The sequence below is a fragment of the Equus quagga genome, chromosome 5 (genome assembly GCF_021613505.1).
Source record: "Equus quagga isolate Etosha38 chromosome 5, UCLA_HA_Equagga_1.0, whole genome shotgun sequence".
Lineage (NCBI taxonomy): Eukaryota > Metazoa > Chordata > Mammalia > Perissodactyla > Equidae > Equus > Equus quagga.
The window spans coordinates 47,246,676-47,265,181 of NC_060271.1; positions in this window are offsets into that span (position 1 = coordinate 47,246,676).

Below are 18,506 nucleotides of genomic sequence, written 5' to 3' on the forward strand. Positions count from 1 at the left end.
AGGCTGATGTCCCTGGAGGCTGACAGTCCTGGAGGCTGACGGTCCTGGAGGCTGATGTCCCTGGAGGCTGAGAGTAATTGCCCTGGGTTAGCACATGACAGGCAGACACAGGCACACATATGCATGTGTCTGGCACACAGGCACATACGGGGCACAGGCAGGCACACACATGCACATCCATGCATGCATGGTCACACACATATACACAGGGCACACTCATATGTATGCTTTTGGGACTCACACAGGCACACACGTGCACACGCAGAGTTCCAAGACCAGCGCTTAGGCCTAGACAGGGCCCCATGAGGGCTCCCCGCTGTGGGCCTGAATGTAAATGGAAACTGTGCAAACAGGAAGGGAACAGCCTGAAAAGCCCCTGCTATGCCATGAGTCTGGTGTTGACACATCAGCCCCTGCCTCTACCACAGGCCTGGGCTGCACAGCTGGCCAGGAGGACCTGTCCCATCCCTCAAGGAGGGGCTCTGCTCCCCAGGGTGGCCTGGCCACTGCCCAAGAGGACCTCCCAGGGGCTCCCCAGACTAGGCCAAGGCCCTGATGACAGCCTGGACAGCAGGACGCAGCCAAGCTTGGGGCGCTGTGCTGCTCAGGTCAGGAGCGGCCTGGGCGGGGCCCCAAGTTCAGGATGGGCAGTGGCGGCTGCAGCACAGAAAGGTACCAGAGTCCCCTCGATGGCCCAGCAAAGCTGTGTCCCAGCTCCAGCTGCTCCCCAACGCTGCCCCTGGCAGTGGGAGTGGCCCCCAGGCTCAGGACACTGGAGAAACAGAGGGACAGGTGTGGGGTGAGGCCAAGCACAGCCCCACGTCCAGGGCAGGTTCCCGGCCGGGCCAGGCGGCCCCTCACCCACAGGCTGGCTTCTGGGCTGGTGGCTCCCCGTGTCCGCCTGGCCGAGCACAGGCAGGACAGCCCGCTCACTATCTTGAGGCGAGGGGCATAGCAGCAGAGGCACTCAATGTCACCGGGAGCCAGGCGGGGGGAGGAGGGCAGAACCTTCAGAACTAATGTCAATTTTCTGCATCAAATATTTTGATAATTAAACAAAGCTGATCAAGAGAGGCGAGCGGCAGGCTCCGGAGCTCAGGAAGCAGCCCATTAAATAGAGGCCCGAAAGCGCTTGCGGCGGCAGCCCCAGATTAATGACTCGGCCCTAATAGATTTTCCCGAGCTCAGTGCTCGGCAGTGCAGGCCTGGGAGGGGCTCGCCGCCCGAGCCCCAGAAGGCCATTAAAGGGGCAGGGACGGTAAATCAAGGCGCCCACGGCGGGCGGATGAGTGGGACCAGCCTCGGGAGGTGACTCACTCCTCCCCGGGGTGACGGGATCTGCCATCCAGACGCTTCAGGAGGCCCCCTTCTGACCAGGTGGAGATGTCCTTCCAGCTCAGATGGACACGCGACCAGAAAGGCCTGCTCGAGGAGGACGAGGCCCCCTCCCCATCAGGGCTCAGTCTTCGGGGTGCAGGGTCCAGGGTGAGGCAGTGGGCCAACCCAAGGGGCTCTGGTCCTGGGGCCAGGAGCGTGTGTAGTGCCTGCAGGCTGCCCTCTGGTCTGGTCAGGGGAGGGTCAGGCGGATGGCACTGACCGGGGTCTGTCCCCGGACCTCATCCACCTGGCTCCCGCTCACATCCACACAGCTGTGGAGTATGGAAACCAGATGAAGGAGGCACGTTTCCAGCCCCACAGAGAGGCCTGATAGGATCGCACTGCAAGGATGGGTTACATTTGGGGTATGTTCCGGGGCTGGGGGTCTGAGGGGTAATGAAAGGCAGGGCTGCTGACTGGGGAGGGCACCCAGTGGCCCTGGTCCATGGGACAGCTGGACCGGGCAAGAGGCCCACCCTGACCCCTGTAGGACAGGGCCGGGGGGCCCCACGCAGCCCCCCACAGGCTCTCGGGGCCCTCGGTGAGCTGGGAGTGCAGAAGCCACCTGTCCCATGCCTTCCGGGGAGCTCCAGGGCACCTGGGGGTTGGAGCGCTGCCTGGTGAGGAACTTACTGGGTTGGCTCTGCCCTCGAGTTCTTGGGGGTGTTTGGGGGGGTCAGCATTCCAAACACAGGGTTCAAAGACGCTCATACCGTTCCTGGTGCTTTCGTTCATTCTGGGCACTGTGTGGGCCCCATCCAGGAAGACAGTGGGTCTTGAGGGTAGACCCTGTCCAGGCCCCGTTCTGAGGCCTATCCTCTTGGGCTGGCTGAGAGAAGCGGGGCACTGGACCCCAAGAGTGGCGGGCTGGTCCCCAGGTTCTGGAAGCACGGCCTGCATCCTGCCCCCTGGGCATATGGCCCTGGCAACAAGAAGGGGTGCAGGCTCCCCAGCCTTGGGAACTCCGGCCCCGTGGAGGAATGTGGTTTCAGCAAAGAAGTCCCTGGGTTGGCAGGACTGCAGTGGGGTCTTTGCTGGATGTCCGGGAACCAAGGAGTCTCTGGGCCAGGTGCCTGCTCAGCCTGTGCAGGGAGAGGGCCTCCTGAGCAATGACCAGCGAGTCCTCGGTCCCTGCCCTGCCTTCGTGCCCAGGATTTCCCTACCAGGCTCCACATTCTCAGGCCCCAGGCAGTGGGATGGCCAGAGAGGCCCGGGCCTCTCTGGGGTGGCCCTGCTCTGCCACCACACTTCACCTGGGGACACTTCGATCTTTCAGCTTCGCCTCCTTTCCGCCCCACTCGCCGGATGCAGGAGGGGAGGCTCCGAGAGAGTGGGTGTCCTTGTTCCCTGCCTGGCCCCAGAGCCCATGGGGGCAGCGGGGGCCAGGGATCCCCCACCAGGCCCAGGCCCACACCTAGCCACTGCCCCCCAGGCCCGCCCTCCCTCCTGGACTCGGATGCTGAGCTAGCCATCACACAGGCCCCTCGGTGCTGTTCCACCGCCCAGGGTTCTCTCCATTAAAATCGCTTGATCTCTTCTGTTTTCCATCCTCGAGAAGCGGAACTTCTCCGTAACTGCCCCGGTAGCCCTCTGGATACAATTTCTCTCCATGCAGACAGGAATTATTCTAATTAGAATAATCGATGCTGAATATGCTCCAGTGTTCAACCCAGGGACTTCAGCCGGACCCCGGACAGGTGGGGGGCCTGCTGCAAGACCAGGATTCCAGTGCAGAGGGAGGGGGTACGAGGCTGCCTGCACCAGGAACCCCTGGGCTTACACAGGGTGAGTGCATGAGTGTGCATGCTCCCAGAGCGGGTTTGTGTGCACACGTGAACATGCATGAGTGTATTGTGTACAAGTGCATGCATGCGTATGTGTGCTCACACAGGTGTGTGTGCGTGAGCATGCGCGTTCACGCTAGCACGGGTGCCTGCACAACTGTGCACGAGTGTTTGTGCGTGAGTGAGTGTGCATGGCCTCATGAGTGTCCCAGCTCCACAGGCTCCACAGGCCCCCCAGGATGCAGCCCCACCTGTAATGGGGGACCTGAGACCCCCTGCCCGTCCTCAAGGGTCCCTGCCATGGTCAGAACCAGAACCCCCGTTCAAAGTCAAGAGCGGCCCCGTGTGGTCTGCTGCATGGGGATGGCCATGCATCTGGCCACATGGGGTGTCAGCCCATACATCACTCGTGTGCCCAATCATGCTGTCACTGTAACTACACGGTGACTTGGGCAAAGCCATATTTCTATTGGCTGTGACAGCAGAGATAAATCTGCCTGACCAATCCACGCTGGGCAGCATGCCGTAGCGTGGAAGGTGGTGGCCAATGGAGGCAGGTGCTGCCAGGCCGAGGACCCCATGACCAGGGGCGGTGGAGGCATGACCTGGTGGCCACCATCCTCCATGCCACCCTCCCTCCTCCAGCAGCGATGCCTCAGGGCCTCTGACGGCGGGCACTCGACCCCGGGATCCTGCCCTGCCCCCACTGCTATGGCTCCAAGTCTTAGATTGTAACTTGGCTGTGTGACTCAGGGCCAGCCACTGACCCTCTCTGGACCTCCTTTCTTCGTCTGCACAGTGGGGTACTAGCCCCCACGTTGCAGCGGTAGGACTGAATGAGGTGCTTTGTGGATGTCACTGCTGGTGCCACCCCAGCCAGGAGCTCGATAAACCCCTGCGGAGGACGATTGACCCCGCCCCACCCCGCACCACCCCACTGCTCAGGTGCCCCCATGGGGTCTCTTGGCATCCCTGGACCTACTTCCTTTCCTGCCCAGCCACCCCTCACTGACACCTGAGATGTGGCACTGGCCACCCCTGAGCCCCCAACACCACATCCAGAGCCAGCCTGCTCATCCCAGAGGGTGGGCGAAACGGCCAGGCCAGGCGGTCAGAAATTGCTCCCACTGTTAAGGGGACATCGGTCGATCAGCACTGTGGGTCCCTCCTGCATCTCTGAGACACCCCAAGCTCGAGGCTCTGCACCCAAGAGGGGTTTGCTGAATCATAACACCACCGACAACAGCAGCCAGTGCTCACGGTTGTGCGCCATGCACCCCCAGTGACCAGCTCAGCCCCGGGGAGTCACCCTCTCAGAGTCCTTCCCACCCAGGCTCAGTGTGGGGCCAGTGTGGCTCAGTCCCCTCCACATTTGCTGCAGCCCCCATCCTCAGACTTTCACCTCGTCGACACTCATTGCACCTTGACCCTTCGGCTGTCTCCCTGGGCCCGTCCACCCTGCCTTTGTCCTCCTGGCCAGTTTCAGGATGCTGCCCTCTCGATGTCATCTCAGCTCTGTCCCTGGCCTCGTCAGCCTGACCGTCGTCTCTGCACCACCTCTGGTTCCAGCTCAGGAAAGCCTTGGGTCCGTGGGGGGAGGAAAACCGTGGCTCGAGCCTCAACATGGCACACCTGAGCTGTGGCCCAGCTGGAAAGGGGCCCAGGAAGACCTCAAGTGGCCTTCTGCTAGCTGCCCAAGGACCTTTTTCCACAGAGCCAGGATTGAGACACATTTGCCAGAAATACTGCAGGAGAAACGGATGTGAGAGCAGACTGCCGTTCATAGCACACTGCGAAAACACTGTGCAGTTCATTGGGCAGAACAGTTCAAAACGAGAAATGCCTCGTGGAGCGGGGAGCCGACCACCCACCACACTCGGGCCCTCCTCGGGTTCTCAGGCAGGCCAGGACCCCCGGATGGAGCAAGCAGGCCATGCAGGGCAGGAGCCCGCTGTCGAGATGTGCCTGCAGCCAGAAAGGGGCCCATGTGCGCACAACCCAGGCACTGCTGTTCCCGAGAGCCAAGGGCTCAGGGCCTGAGGTCCCCGGCAGAGAGACCCAGGGGGCCGGAGCACCATGTCCACCTGCATTTCTGCAACAGGCGCAGCCCTGAGGAGCCCCTGGGTGCCGCCAGGCCCAAGCCCTCTGCCCCGGGCTATGGGGCCCCCTGACCTTGGCACCAGCCACGCAGGCTAAGTCAGTCCCTCCAACCTCCCTGACGGGGAGCACAGATTTTGGGGTCCTGTGAGCCGCAGGCCGACAGCGACCTCTACACCCTTCCTCCACCACGGAAACTGGCAAAACTCCACAGGCAGCTGGCAAAGGGGCGGAGGGGGCGGGCAGTGGGTGCCAGGCCTCTTCCTTGTCCTCTCGTCCCCTGGGAGTGACCTGAGTGACCTGTATCCATGCCCCCGCTCACCCCACCTAGAGACAGAGCCGCATCCGTTTCCCTCTGCGCCCGAGCCGGGTCCACTCTAGCCCCTCCCCGTCCCTGAGAGATAATGGTTTAATAAGCGGTCTGTTTTTTATTTAAGGGTCGGCAGTAAAACCCAGATCACATTTCTCACTTGGTGGGTCAAAAAACCGCTTACGCTCATTTCTGCAATGTAAAGCGACACTCTATCAAATCAAACATTTCCAGATGTGCACAGCCTGCGCGGAGGTGCGGGCGGCTGCAGGCGGCCGATGAGGCGCCCGGAAAGTGGGCCGGGAACACCACCTACCGGCCGCCCAGAGCCGTCCTCCACGCTGCCTCCTGCTGCCTCAGGCAGAGCCCCGCGGGGCAGAAGCCCAGGACCAGCCTCCCGTCAGCTCTGGCCGCCGGCTGCCTCTGCTGCCTGCCCAGCCTCTCTGGCCACTTCTGCTGCCCACCGGACACCCCAGTCCCCAGCAACTGGAGGAGCACCTGGAAAGCCGTTCTCCCGGGGAGCTGTGAGGTGGCCCGGTACCGAGAACAGACGCAGCGTTCAGTAATCATTCGAAGAACCGGGCAGGGAAGGCGGAACCCAAAGAGACTAACAGCCCTGGTGCCGATTCTGTGCCCTTCCTACTGCTGAGCCTGCCCAGGGCCTGGCCTGCCCCCCAGCTTTGCTCCAAGGAGACATATGGGTGTGCAGACCCACCGTGGCTTTGAACAGACACAAACGCCCAGGGAGCTGGCCGCACAGACGGGGGGGTCTGGAGTCCACCAGCTGCCCCCGTCCCCAGCGGGCCGTGACGACCTCTCACCCTCCAGGCCACAGTCCCAAGAACACTGAGGCCAGCCACTGGGCAGCTCCCCCTTAAATGTATTGAGAAAGGTGAACAGTGTCCGGGCCGAAATCTCCCTGAGCCGCAGCTACCAGATTTGGGCTCGTAAACCACACGGCTGCCCAGGGCAACAGACACTGGGGCTCAGAAAAGCCGCTGGGCCGCCTGTGTGTGAAGTTTCCGGAAAGCTGCGGTCTGGGGCTCCTGGACCCACCTGGGCCATCTCCGGGGGGACCACTGGAAACACATTACTGGCAGTCGCCCTAAAACGCATTCCGTGATTCCCCCCTCCGTGTGCAGTTTTCACTCTGAATTGAAACCACGGCCAACTTTAAATTTAATAATAGAGTTATAAACTCTTGAAAGTGTATGGATGGCTGACCGACCCCAAGAGAAGAGAGAGGCTCTATAAATAGAGGTCCTTGTAAGCAAATTTTGGGATTTGGGCCAAAGCTCGTTGAATTACCTTTTGTGAGAGCTCCGTGTGTCTGTGTCGGTCACGGGTGGGGCTGGGTGACTGGGGAAGCCAGCTGGACCCCTGTGAGTCCCGCCCTGCGGGACCCGCCAGGCTGCTCCTTCTAGAGGGGTCCCCACGCCAGAACCAAGACGCCCACAGAGGCCCATCGCCCACACTGATGTCTGCACCGTGACAAAAGGCGGGGTGGGGGCGGGGAGACCGAGGACGGACTGCGGACAGACGGGAGCCAGCTGGTCAGGGAAATGCTGCCCTGCCTCCAGGCGCGAGACAGACCCCTGGTGGGCCCGGCCAGGCTGCCTGACCAGAGCCAGCTGGACGGGCCTCCCACCTTCCCCCACGACCAGTCCCTTCCAGCCGTCCCACAGACATGAAGGATGGGAAATCCTCAGGGGCTTCCCTGGGAGAGAGCGTGTCCCCCGCCCCCGACAGGTCTCTGAGATGCCAAGTCGCCCCATGTCTCCAGTGTTGAGTCTGCAGGACATCGGCTGGCAGGTGGCTCGCGCTTGCTGGTCACTCCAAGACCAGCTGGTGGAGTGGAAACCATGATGTCACAGGAACAGAAATCCGAGGACTCAGGGATCTCTTACATCACCCAGCACGGACGGAGCCCCTGTCGCCCCTGTGCAGAGCTCAGAGAGGCCGAGGAATACCCGCCCACCCGCCCAGCACAGCCTGGCACACCTGGCTTGCCAGGTCCTGGCTCTCAGGGACTCGAGCTCACTCATCCGCACCCTTAACTTTCACCTCCCGTGGTCTCTGCTGGCCTCCCTCTGCCCCTCGACCCTCCGGGGCTGGCGGTGCAGGAAAGGCCCGGCTTTGGTGCACAGAGGCCAGCCCTGACCAAAGGCTCCCTCCTCTCTTCCTGGGCCCCCGAGTCCTCATGGGTGAAGAGGGGGATGACAGCTCCTGCCCGACAGGTCCTTTGGGATTAAACGGGGAGAGCCAGCTCACGATGCACCCCACGTGCAGCATGCACCCAAGGGTAGCTGTGCTCGGCATCGTTGCAGTCGAGGAATTATTGGGCCGATGGCTGCCCCGTGAAGCACCACAGGCTTCCATCCCCCCAATTACCCCTCTACATGCGAGCCCAGGTCCCCGCTCTGTCCTAGGCTTGGGCAGCCCAGGAGGGGCACAGAGGGGTCAACCCTGACACAGGGGAGAATGCAGCAGCCCTGCAGGGCCTGTTCTGGGACTCAGAGAGGAGCGTCTGGCCCAGTCTTGGGGCTTCCTGGAGGGCTTCCTGGAGAAGGCAGAATTGGAAGGGAGGGCAGAGCTTGCAACCACACAATCATCCTGGGGCAAGGAACCCTGAGCGCACTTGGGGGAACCTCCAGGAAAGGGAGAAACTCCAACTCCAGGCCTTGACCCAGACAGGGGGACCAGCAGGCAGACAGATGGCAGGGATCTGGGCTGGGGTGCGGCTGGGCCATCCGAGGACCAGGACCCGCCACATGGAGCGGGGGTGTCCCCTGAGCCGCTGCCCAGGACAGAGCCGCGGCCTGGAAGCTGAGTCCCTAATTTTCCCGTCACCTTGTAAATAAAGCAGCACTTGGGAACCTCCCCAGGGCAGCAGGCCGGGGCATTCGAAGCGAGATCAAGTTTGTGCGAAGGTGGCGTTTCAAGGCCCGGGGGCAGGGGTGGCGCCTTGGACCAGGCTCCAGTGGCACCTGGAAAAGCCCAGGCTCGGCCCCCGGTGGCTGCGAGTGGGCAGGAACCCTCCCAAAGCAAATGCGAGGACAGGACGGCTGGGCTTGACCTTGACCCCTCCCCTCAGGCCAGGCTGCTCTCCCAGGGCCTGAGAAGGAAGCCGAGCCCCTCAGCCCACCGTGCCCCGTCCCAGCCCAGCAGAGGTCGGCAGGGGGATTAACGCCACCACCTCGCCCCCGAGGGACGTGCTCCAAATAGCAAAGTGGGAAGCAGGACTTAAGAGTTCTGGCCACCCAGAGACCCCTCCCCAGAGAACAGGGCCTGGAGCCAGCCGTTCCCGGGCCCCCAAGGGAAGCCACACTGGGTGGTGCTGCCGGCAAGCTGGGTCCCAGCCCCCGACTCAGGGGTGGGCAGTGGGGCAGGAGGCTCCTGAGCCGTGTAAACTTCACTTCCCCAGATACCGGCCCCTCCCGGCCTGGCCCCTGCGCCCACCCAGGGACCTCCGTGGGAGAACCCACTGGGGACGCTCTGCCATCGCCCCACCTCTGCCTGGCTGCCCAAGCCCCGTCCCCAGACGGCCCCCATGACACGCAGAGGGGAAAGAGAGGGCTCCCACCCCGAGGCCTCGGCCAGCCTTCCCGGCCCTGCCCAGCCTCACAGAGGAGGCCCTGGCAGTGACCAAACTGGCGACTTTCTCCCTGAAAAGCTTGCCCAGCACTGGAGGCTTCTAAGAGGAGAAGGCCATGCAGAGCCTGGGAGATGCTGCAGGCCTAGCTCAGCCTCGGGGGTCAGTGAAGGCTTCCTGGAGGAAGAGGCATTTCAGTGGAGGCAGGAGAAGGGCTGGCTGGATACACAGGGGTCAGGGGAGGTGGGAGGACAGCAGTCAGCATCCCAAGACCCGGGAACCCAGGGAGGGCTGGCCAGAGGCAGTCGGTAGGGGTGGGGGCAGGTGGGGGTCCATGCCAGGCCTGCCACCTCCCAGCAGTTGCGAGTGGGAGCCTCGCTTCCTCTGTGAAGGGCTCAAGGACGCTGCCCTAGGATGGGGCAGAGCCCGACCCCGAACACTGCAGACACACAAAGACCTGTTGACACGAGGGCAGCAGAGCCCCTCGTGCCCGAGAGCCGGGGGCTTCGCGCACACAGAGGAGGGGCTCCCGGTCCCCATTGCCCCGCCTTGCTCCCGAGGCCCCTCGTGCCCCACCCTTCGGGGGTCCCCCCTCTGAGGGCAGAGGCCCAGCTCTCAGGTCAGTGCAGGGTGAAGGACGGGCTGAGCCTCCTCGGGTTCTGAGGGTGGAGCCCCCACTGCCTGTTATGGCCCAGGCCTTGGACACTCCTGTCGGCAGTGAGGAGGGGCCCCCACAGCTTTTGACGGGCTCATCTCTTCAGAGACCCCAGCTCGACTGAAGAGGGGTCCCCTGCGGGAGAGGGGGACCAGCACGAGCCAAGGTGGCAGCTTTGGGGCGCTCTGAAGAGGGGAGGGGGCTGCACACTCCTGCCCGGTGGGCAGCTTCCTTTTCGTGCTGTCTGAGCAAGGAGATGGCACTGTATCCACTAGGCCCACAGGGAGCCCTGGGCACCTGGGACCCCAGGACCAGCAGGTTTGGGGCGAGAGGGAGGACTCCAGCTCCAGGGACACAGGGACCTGGCCCACATTCTGACCCGGGTATCAGCTACCGAGCACCCACTCTGCACTGGGCCTGGTCTGGGTGCTGAGAACCTGCACAGAACAGAGCGAGAGGTCCCCAAGAGGAGAGGACTTGGGCATCTGGAGCCCTTTCCCCCTGCAGCCCCCAGCTCAGGCCTCGTGGCCTCCCCTGGACCACGCCGCCTCTGGCCTCGGCTCTTCCAGTGCCTCCTCCCAGCTCCACCCCCTCGCCCCCTCTTCATGGCCTTCAGTGGTGCCCTCGGGCTCAGGCCAAGAGCTGAGCTCCTCCACAGCATCTAGGCGTTCCTCTGCCATGGCTCCACAACCCCCATGCCCTTCCGCTCACAGACACCCACAGCCCAGACACAGCCCCCCATCCTGACACTCCCCTGAGCCCACCCTGTTTCTCGACTCTGGGCGTTTGCACGTGCTGAGCCCTGCCTAGGACATCCTCCTGTCCTCAGCCACCAGGAGAATCAGGCTCCTCTAGGCAGCAGCCTCGACCCCAGCCCCGTCCCCTGCTCTAAGGCCCACCTGCCCCGCCCCCAGGATGCCTCCACTCCTGGCCTACAAAAGGGGACTGGCCAGGACCACCGAGGCAGGTGGCAGCAGTGCCAGCCCCGCCCCCCTCTGCACAGTGACCAACACAGCAGACGCTCCACGCGTGGGCACAGCCCCTCACCGTGACTCCCCAGGGGTGGTTGGTGCACCCCGCCTGCTCCCATCCACCAGGCGACCTCTGCCCAGGTCAGGGGCCCAGCGGATGGAGGTGCAGGCTCATACCCTGCCCGCGAGCACCGGCAGCCGGGCTGGGGTCTGGGGCTTTGTTGATGAGCCGCCCTGCCAACTCGGCAAGCCCTGTCAAAATATTTTTAGCATTTGTTCTGTTTAAAAAACCCTGCGGTATTAGAGAGCACTAATCTTTAAAAAGGTTAATTTATTCATAGAGATTTTGACAGAGATGTATGGCACAGAGCGGCCCGGGCCCCTCCCGGGGGGAGCGCGCTGGCTGCAGAGGAGCCTGGCGCAGGCAGGCCAGACGGTGTCTACTGGGGGCCGGGCCCCTCCAGCCGCCCCCACCCAGCCGTCCCCTGCCGCTGACCCCCGGCACTGCTGAAGCTCCCCCATTCACTCACCAGCCTCCGCCCCAGCCAGGTAGGGGGGCGCTGGGCCAATGTCCCTCTGTAAAAGGCAGGGCCTCCGGTCCCAGGCCAGCGGGTCCATTCACACCAAGATGGCCCTGTGGCTCGAGGCCCCTACTCCTCCTTCTCATGATCTGAGAGCCACTGAGAAGCCTCTTTCTCTAGAGCAGCCCCCACCAGCCCCCAGGGCCTGTGGCTGCGCGCCCACCCTACACCTGGGGTGAGCGTCACCTCCGGGGCTCCACCAGGCTGTTCCTAGCGCCTGGGAGCGAGGAGAGGGCAGCCTTCCTCCTCAGCCAGGCCTCTAGGGCCCAGGGCAGTGAGGGCTGGAGGGAGGCCACGGGGAACCCATGGGCAGACTGGACCCCGTCACCCAATGAGTGACTGACCCAGGCAGAACACCCAAGACTTTGGAACAAGGGGGAACAGTGGACACGCATTTATGGCTCTGAGAATAGGCCCCTTGGTGCTGGTCCTGAAGCCAGGACACAGCGGCCAGTGAGATGACTTATGCCTCACACCCACTGTCTGGTGGGGGCCACAGGACCAGGCAAACAACCAACTGCAGGTGGACACACTGTGGCAGAGGGCAGTTGAAGAAACAAAACAGTGAGATGCTGGGGTCTGGGCTCAAGGTGATCCACGGGTGGTCAAAAAGGGCTTCCTGGAGGAGGTGGCATTTGTGCTGAGGCCAAGACGCCACCACAGGAGGGACTGGGCAGGAGTTCTGGGCAGAGGCGGGAGCTGGTGAAAAGGCCCTGGGTGGGACTGATCCTGGTGTTGGAGGAACAACCTTCTTTTCCCAAAAGTGGTAAAAACACACACACCCCAGATCCGCCTGTTCCCCTCTATTACTGATTGTCTGGTCCCCGGGCCCCGCTCCACCGAGGTTGGTAACCCCGCCCTCAGCAGATGTACGCTTGTTCTCTGGTTCTTTTCTTCATGCCCGAAGTCTCTGCCTCTGTCAAGCTCTTTCCTGAACTGGAGCTGCTGGGCCCGAGGCACGACCTTCTCTGGGCTCCGCTGCGAACTCCCTCACTGCATCGAGTGTTAGCCACCTCCAGCAGCCCCAGCCCATCCCTGGGGGAGACATCCAGCCCACCAGCCTGTGCCCTGAGCTGGGCAGCATGACCTCAAAGCTGGCGGGCCTTCCAGAGCGGCCTGAGCTGGGCTGGGATCTGGCTCTGATGCTGGCTTGTGGTGACTCTGGGGGAGGGTCTTTCTTTCCTGCAAAATGGCTCACAGCCATGTCCCAGCTGCCCGCACACGGGAAGCCAGGTAAATGCCGGTGTTCCTTGTTGAGGCTGTGTTAGCCCCTTGCTGGGCCATGCCAGGTGCCACCGGAACCAACAGGCAGGTGAAAGGTCCCTTCCGCCGGCTCACGGCGGCCTGAGGCCCGGGCCTCACCCTGACTCCGGAGGCGCCCGCCCCTGGATCGCCCCATGTGGAAACCTCTCTGCCGTCCTTGAAACGAAGGGCAGAGCAGCGATATGGGGGGCAGGCACGCTCTGGCCGCGGTAAACAAGGCAGGAGAGGGCGGGGATTGGGTTACGCCGGTGAAATATCGTAAAATAAATACAAGGACGGTTGGTATACTTCAGGTAAATTAGCCTGATTCAAGCTGTCAGCTTTAGGAAAAGTCTAAATAAACAGAGCTTGCCGTCTCTTCCCGGCATAGGAAGGGGCGAGGACGCCGGGCCTGGCCAGGCAGCCGAGCTAATCCGTCAACCTGCCGGCAGGCGGCCTTGGCCGGGATGACTGTGGGTCCCCGGGCCCCACCTCAGAGGCCCCGCTCAGCAGGAGCCCACCGCCGGGGCGTGGCCAGGGCCCCGAGCACATCACGGTGCCTCTCTCAGCCTCTGTAGGGTGGGGGTGACCAGGCCGCCTGCCAGTCTCTCGGGGTGCCAGGCTATGGGGGTGGGGACGGGGAGTGGCCCCCGCTGGCCTTGGAGCATCTGGCCAGCATTCGTGTCCATTGCACGTCCCCGTGGGGTGGGGTGGAGTCCAGCAGACCTGACCCAGCTGACCAGCTGGGGTGTGGGGGTCTCAGGAGGGTCACCCACCGGTCAGGGCCTGGGCTTCCTCAGCAGTAGGACGAGCGTCCCTCAGAGCACGTGCGGCAGGAAACGAGGAAATGGGAAACAGCCGGTGCAGGCCCAGGTTAGCATGGACCCTCTCTCTACGGCCACCTGGCGTGGTCACCATCACAGTGGTCACTATTCCAGCCACTACATTACAGACCCAGTGTGACCCTACACAGGGCAGCCAGCAGGCCCGCATCAGGCCCAGGGTGGAGAGGGGCTGGCCGAGGCCTCCGGACACGCCTCCCCCGTGCCCCCAACCTCCCCAGCATTCAGATTCCAGGAGACTTGCTTCTGCGATGGCAGTCTCTCCGGGGAAGTCTGTCCAGAGCCCCAGCCCCGGACCAGGAAGGGTTGGGAGAACCACAGGGGCTGGGCCGACGCTGAGTGAGGGTCTTAGAGCCACTATTTAGGGCAGCATCCTTCCCCTCCCTTCTCTCTACCTCCCTCTTCTCTCTCCCCACCCCCATCCTCAATTCACAGCTGTGCCTCAACTTCCCTTGCTCCATCGGAGGTGGGCACACCTGGGGTGAAGGCCAGCCTGACGCCACCATCCACGTGGTCTTGGGGCCATCACCTCTTTCGCATGGTAGCACTGAGCTGTGAGAAAGACCCCTTTGGAGTCTCCATGGACACAGCCTCCTCCCAGGCCGGTCAGAGAGGAGCCCACTGTCGCCATCGTCGTCGTTGGTGACGGCTCATCCCTTCCTCACTTCAGCCTGTCTAGGGCCCCCACAGGTGGGCCACACAAGACCTTCGCCCCCACTGATGACGAGGTCCAGGGGCACCTCTCCGTCCTGCTCAGAACCCAAGTCCCCAAATGGGGCCTGGGCAGCCACACGATGTCCCCACCATCCCAGACCTCTGCCCACAGAGAGCGGGTCCTGGCTTTGCCAAGCCAAACACAGCCCAGGAGGGGCCCCGGTGGGCGGCACGGGCAGAGCCAGATGGAGGAGCCCTTCCTCTGACCTGGGCCGCCTACCGATCCATCACGGCCGTCCCTCTGGGGTCTTCCTCTCCACAGCCCCACGACGGGGTGAGTGCCTTGTTGGGGGGCTAAACCACGGGGTCTCCCCTGCCCAGGTGCTGGGCCCCTCCCTGGCAGCCCTCAGGAGAGGCTCGAGTGGAAGCACGGCCCCAGGGCTCCCCGCCAGCACCCCCGATCCTACTTGTGCTGGCTGAGGCTCTGAGCCCTCCCAGGGACCCCTCACAGCCTGAGCATTTTCTGAAAGGTGGTTATCGAAGGCTCACAGGTTGGGGGGCCGTGACCTTCCCCATGCTGCACTCTCTGGTTTCTAAACGGGGCTGTGATGGGAGATGCTAAATGCTCTGCCCCCGGCTCCCCCAGAGGAGGGAGGTGGACTCTAAAGAGCAAAGACCAGTCAGCCGGCTTCAGTCCCTGCGTGTCTGTGCTAAACCACCGGTACCCTCGGGGCCCCACGCTGCGGCCGGCACAGGGGGCCACGTCACAGGCCAACACCACACCCCACAAGGCCCATGGCAGGAGCTCAGACTCTAGGCCCGCTGGGCAGGTGCTTCCTGGGGAAGGTTTCCAGAGGATCCTGATGGCGACGGCCTTGGCCTGAGTGCACCAGGGGCCAGTGGCAGCCGGCGGCCCCTAGAGTCTCCTTGCCCGGACCCCGCAGACTCCGAGGACGTTTTAAATGCAGGGCAGCAGCCCCTCACCTGTTCCCCACACCCCACCCATCCTCCTTATGCCTGAGCCCAGCACACGGGGCCTGGGAGGCGAGGGGTACGGAGCGGGGTGGGAGGGGGGGTGGGCACGCGGTGTCCTGGGGCAGGAGGAAGTGGTTTGATCTTCAGGATGGAAGTTTGTTGATATCCATTTCCCTTCCTGGAGAAACTGCAGGGCGGCCTAATTCAGGGAAACAGGCTGAAACCTGCGGCCGGGCCCCAGAGCCACCCCTACCCCCCAGGTCATTCAAAGCCAAGCCAGTGGCCGGAAAAGGCCACCTCCATGACACCTGGGGCTTCACCCTCCTGAATGGAACCCAACTAAGCTTTGCAGGGGCCGAGCCCTGGTGCCCAGCCTGGACCCCACCTGTGCCCTTCAGAGCACAGCACCGCGGGCCGTCCTCGGCCTCCAAGATGGGGCACATGCTCCCTCACCTTTGCCTTTTTAAGTCAGCATTTTATTTCCAAATCTGTTCAGGGCCACCAGCCTCCCGCTGCCCCCAGGATGTGGATGCTGCTTTTTCCAGTCCCAGCCAGGCCTGAGGGCCCCTGTGTCCTCAGCTGAGTCCCGTCTTCCCCCATGCACCCCTTCCCACAGGCCGTATGGTGAAGAGAGTGGATCCTCGTCCAGGAGCATCTCACAGGGCTCCATGTCGGACGCGAGCTGCAGGATTCAGGAATCGTAGTCAGGTTAGCCCGGCTGAGGGCTGCAAATCCTCCCCTCGGCCAAACCCCAGCGTGGGGAGTGGGGCCGTCCTCAGGGAAGATGCTCCCTCCCCTCGTTCCCAGCGCGGCCCCCTCCTCTCCAAGGGTAGACCCTCTGTGCTTTCGCCCCTCCCTGGAGCAGGCAGCTGGAGCACCTCTGGTTTGGGTTTGCCGGATGCTTCACTGCTGCCGAGAGTCCATTTCTCAGTGACGCCTCAGGCCACGGGAAAGAAGGGAGAACAAGCCACTCCTGGGGCAGTCCAACCAGCTGCCCGCACGCAGCACGTCTGAGCTGTCCCTCACTGCCTGGCGGCTGGGCTGGGCGACGCCTGGCCTCCTCCCCTTGCTCCTTCCTGCCAGACCCAAATGTGTCCTCTATAGGAGTCACAGACTTCATCAAAACTTCCGGGAGACCTGGGAACCTCAGTGGATAAGCAAAGACTCGGCTGGCTCTGGAGGCGGGCGCCATGATGAAAGGGCCTGAGGCCCCAGGCGCCCCCAGGACTAAAGCCACGAGCACTTCCTCATGGGAGCTACCAGGTGAGGTGTCTCACAGCTGGGAGGCCCACCTGCAGACCCCCTTCCAGGCCCCCGCACTGAGCACTTATTCTCCCCCAAAGAAAGAAGGTTTAAGAGGGGCCCAAATTGCTGGCTGCCATCGGTGTGAGCTGACCTCCTGCAAAGGTCTGGGTCTGACCCAATGAGAAACTACTTCTGAAACCTCCCTGACAGCCCCGGTCTTCCTGTCATCTGGGAAACGTTCAAGGGCCCAGGGCAGAGGCCCCAACTCTGTCACTGCATCCTGAGGCCCAGAGAGGCACTCGGCCCAGGAGGCCGCAGGGTGGGGAGGAGGGACCCAGCCGGCCACAACCCCAAAGCCGCCATCAGTTCACTTCAGCAGCACCCAGAGCCGTCTCGCCAGATGGGGGAATTGGGCATTTATTGCGGGCTATTGCTAACAAATTGATCATTACTGCGTTTACTTTTAAGGATTTGCGGCTCAAAGCCTGACGTGCTGTGGATTCAGCCACGAATGAACAGAACCTTGAAAACAGCAGATCAACCGCACCTGAAAGTTTACACTAAATTTAACAAACGAGATCTGCTCCCAGTCCCGTGCTGTCTGCGGGGGCACCGGCCCGGGCACTGGCATTGGCTGCACGCTGGCTGGACCTGAGGTGGCTCAGGGTCAGCCCAGGGCTCAGACGTCTCCGTGAGCATCGCAGCACCAACTGGAGCGCAAACTGCCCCGGGGGGAGTCACTCCTATCTCGTTTCCGCCTGATGAAGAACCAACGTCCCCAACCTGGAGACTCGACCAAGTTCACAGGCAGGTCAGCCCTGGCCTCTCGAGGGCAGACACCGAGTTTATGGATAATAAACGAACGAGGGTGACGGTTGCCCCAGAAAACACCTGTCCCACAGGCTGCTTGGCCCACGTCCTCTGACCCTGTGTGCAGAAAGGGCGGCTCCTTCTCCCTCCTACCAGCGCCCAGGCTGCCTCCAGCCAGGCTTCACGGGGAGGGCGGGTGGGGCCCTCTCCTTTCCACGGTGGGGGGACCCTCTCCTTCCCAGGGGGAAGGCAGGTGGGCCCTCTCCTTTGGGGGGGGCAGGCGGGATCCTCTCCTTTCCATGGGGCGCAGGTGGGCCCCTCTCCTTTCCATGGGGGGCAGGCGGACCCCTCTTCTTTCTTGGGGGAGGGCAGGTGGGGCCCTCTCCTTTCGGGGGGGGCAGGCGGGACCCTCTCCTTTCCATGGTGGGGAGACCCTCGCCTTCCCAGGGGGAGGGCAGGTGGGCCCGCTCCTTTCTGAGGGGGCAGGCGGGACCCTCTCCTTTCCACAGGGTGAGAGCTGGCGGGCCCCGTCTCCGGCCCCTGGGTGAGTGTTCAGGAAGATGTTCAGCGTAGGCACGTTTTCATCTGGAGTTGCCCCCCCAGGATCCGGCCCTGCTCCAATAAGACAGGCCTTGGTGGTCCCGGGATGGAGGGTGAGTGAAGGGCGGCCAGGGGTCAGAGGACAGGCCCCGCCCCCGGGGCAGCAGCGCTGGCCAATGGAGACGGGGAGGCTGGCGAGCAGAGGCTGTGCCATGGGCTCTGGACCGGCCCAGTGGCCCCAGCTGGCACAACCGCCAAGACCCTCCTCCCTGGAAACAGGGCAGCTCTTCCGCCAGCTGCCCGGGAGGCCCCCTCAGTTTCTAAGGTCATCTGTCTCTGGCAGTGTTGACCCTAAGAAGGAGCAGGAGGCCTTCGACCCCAGGAGGGCCTCCCGGGAGCCAGAGCCCCTGAGCGAGCCCAGCACCCACCCGAGGAAGGGGCTCCTTGGGCCTGGACGTAACCCCAGAGGAAAAGGCCACCGCCACTAAACACCAGGTGTCTGGACCGCGCAGAGCCAGCCTCTGGAGACTCCACACCTCCTCCAGGGAGGCCTCGCCCAGCCCCTTACTCAGTCCCACCTGCCAGAAGTTTCCTCATCGGGGCTGCTGAGCCTTCTGCCCACCCCCAGCCCATTCTGGACGCTCCTGGGTGGGGGGAGGGGGTGGGAAACAGCCCCCGAGACTGAAAATGCTGCGGTGCACCACAGGGGAAGCACGGAAAAGGACAAAGGGAAGCTGCATATTTGACGCCCAGGGATGTGAGAACACAGCGGCCGTCTGTGTCCCTAACGCAGTCGGCCCCAAGGACTGGTCTGGTTGGGTTTAATTTTTA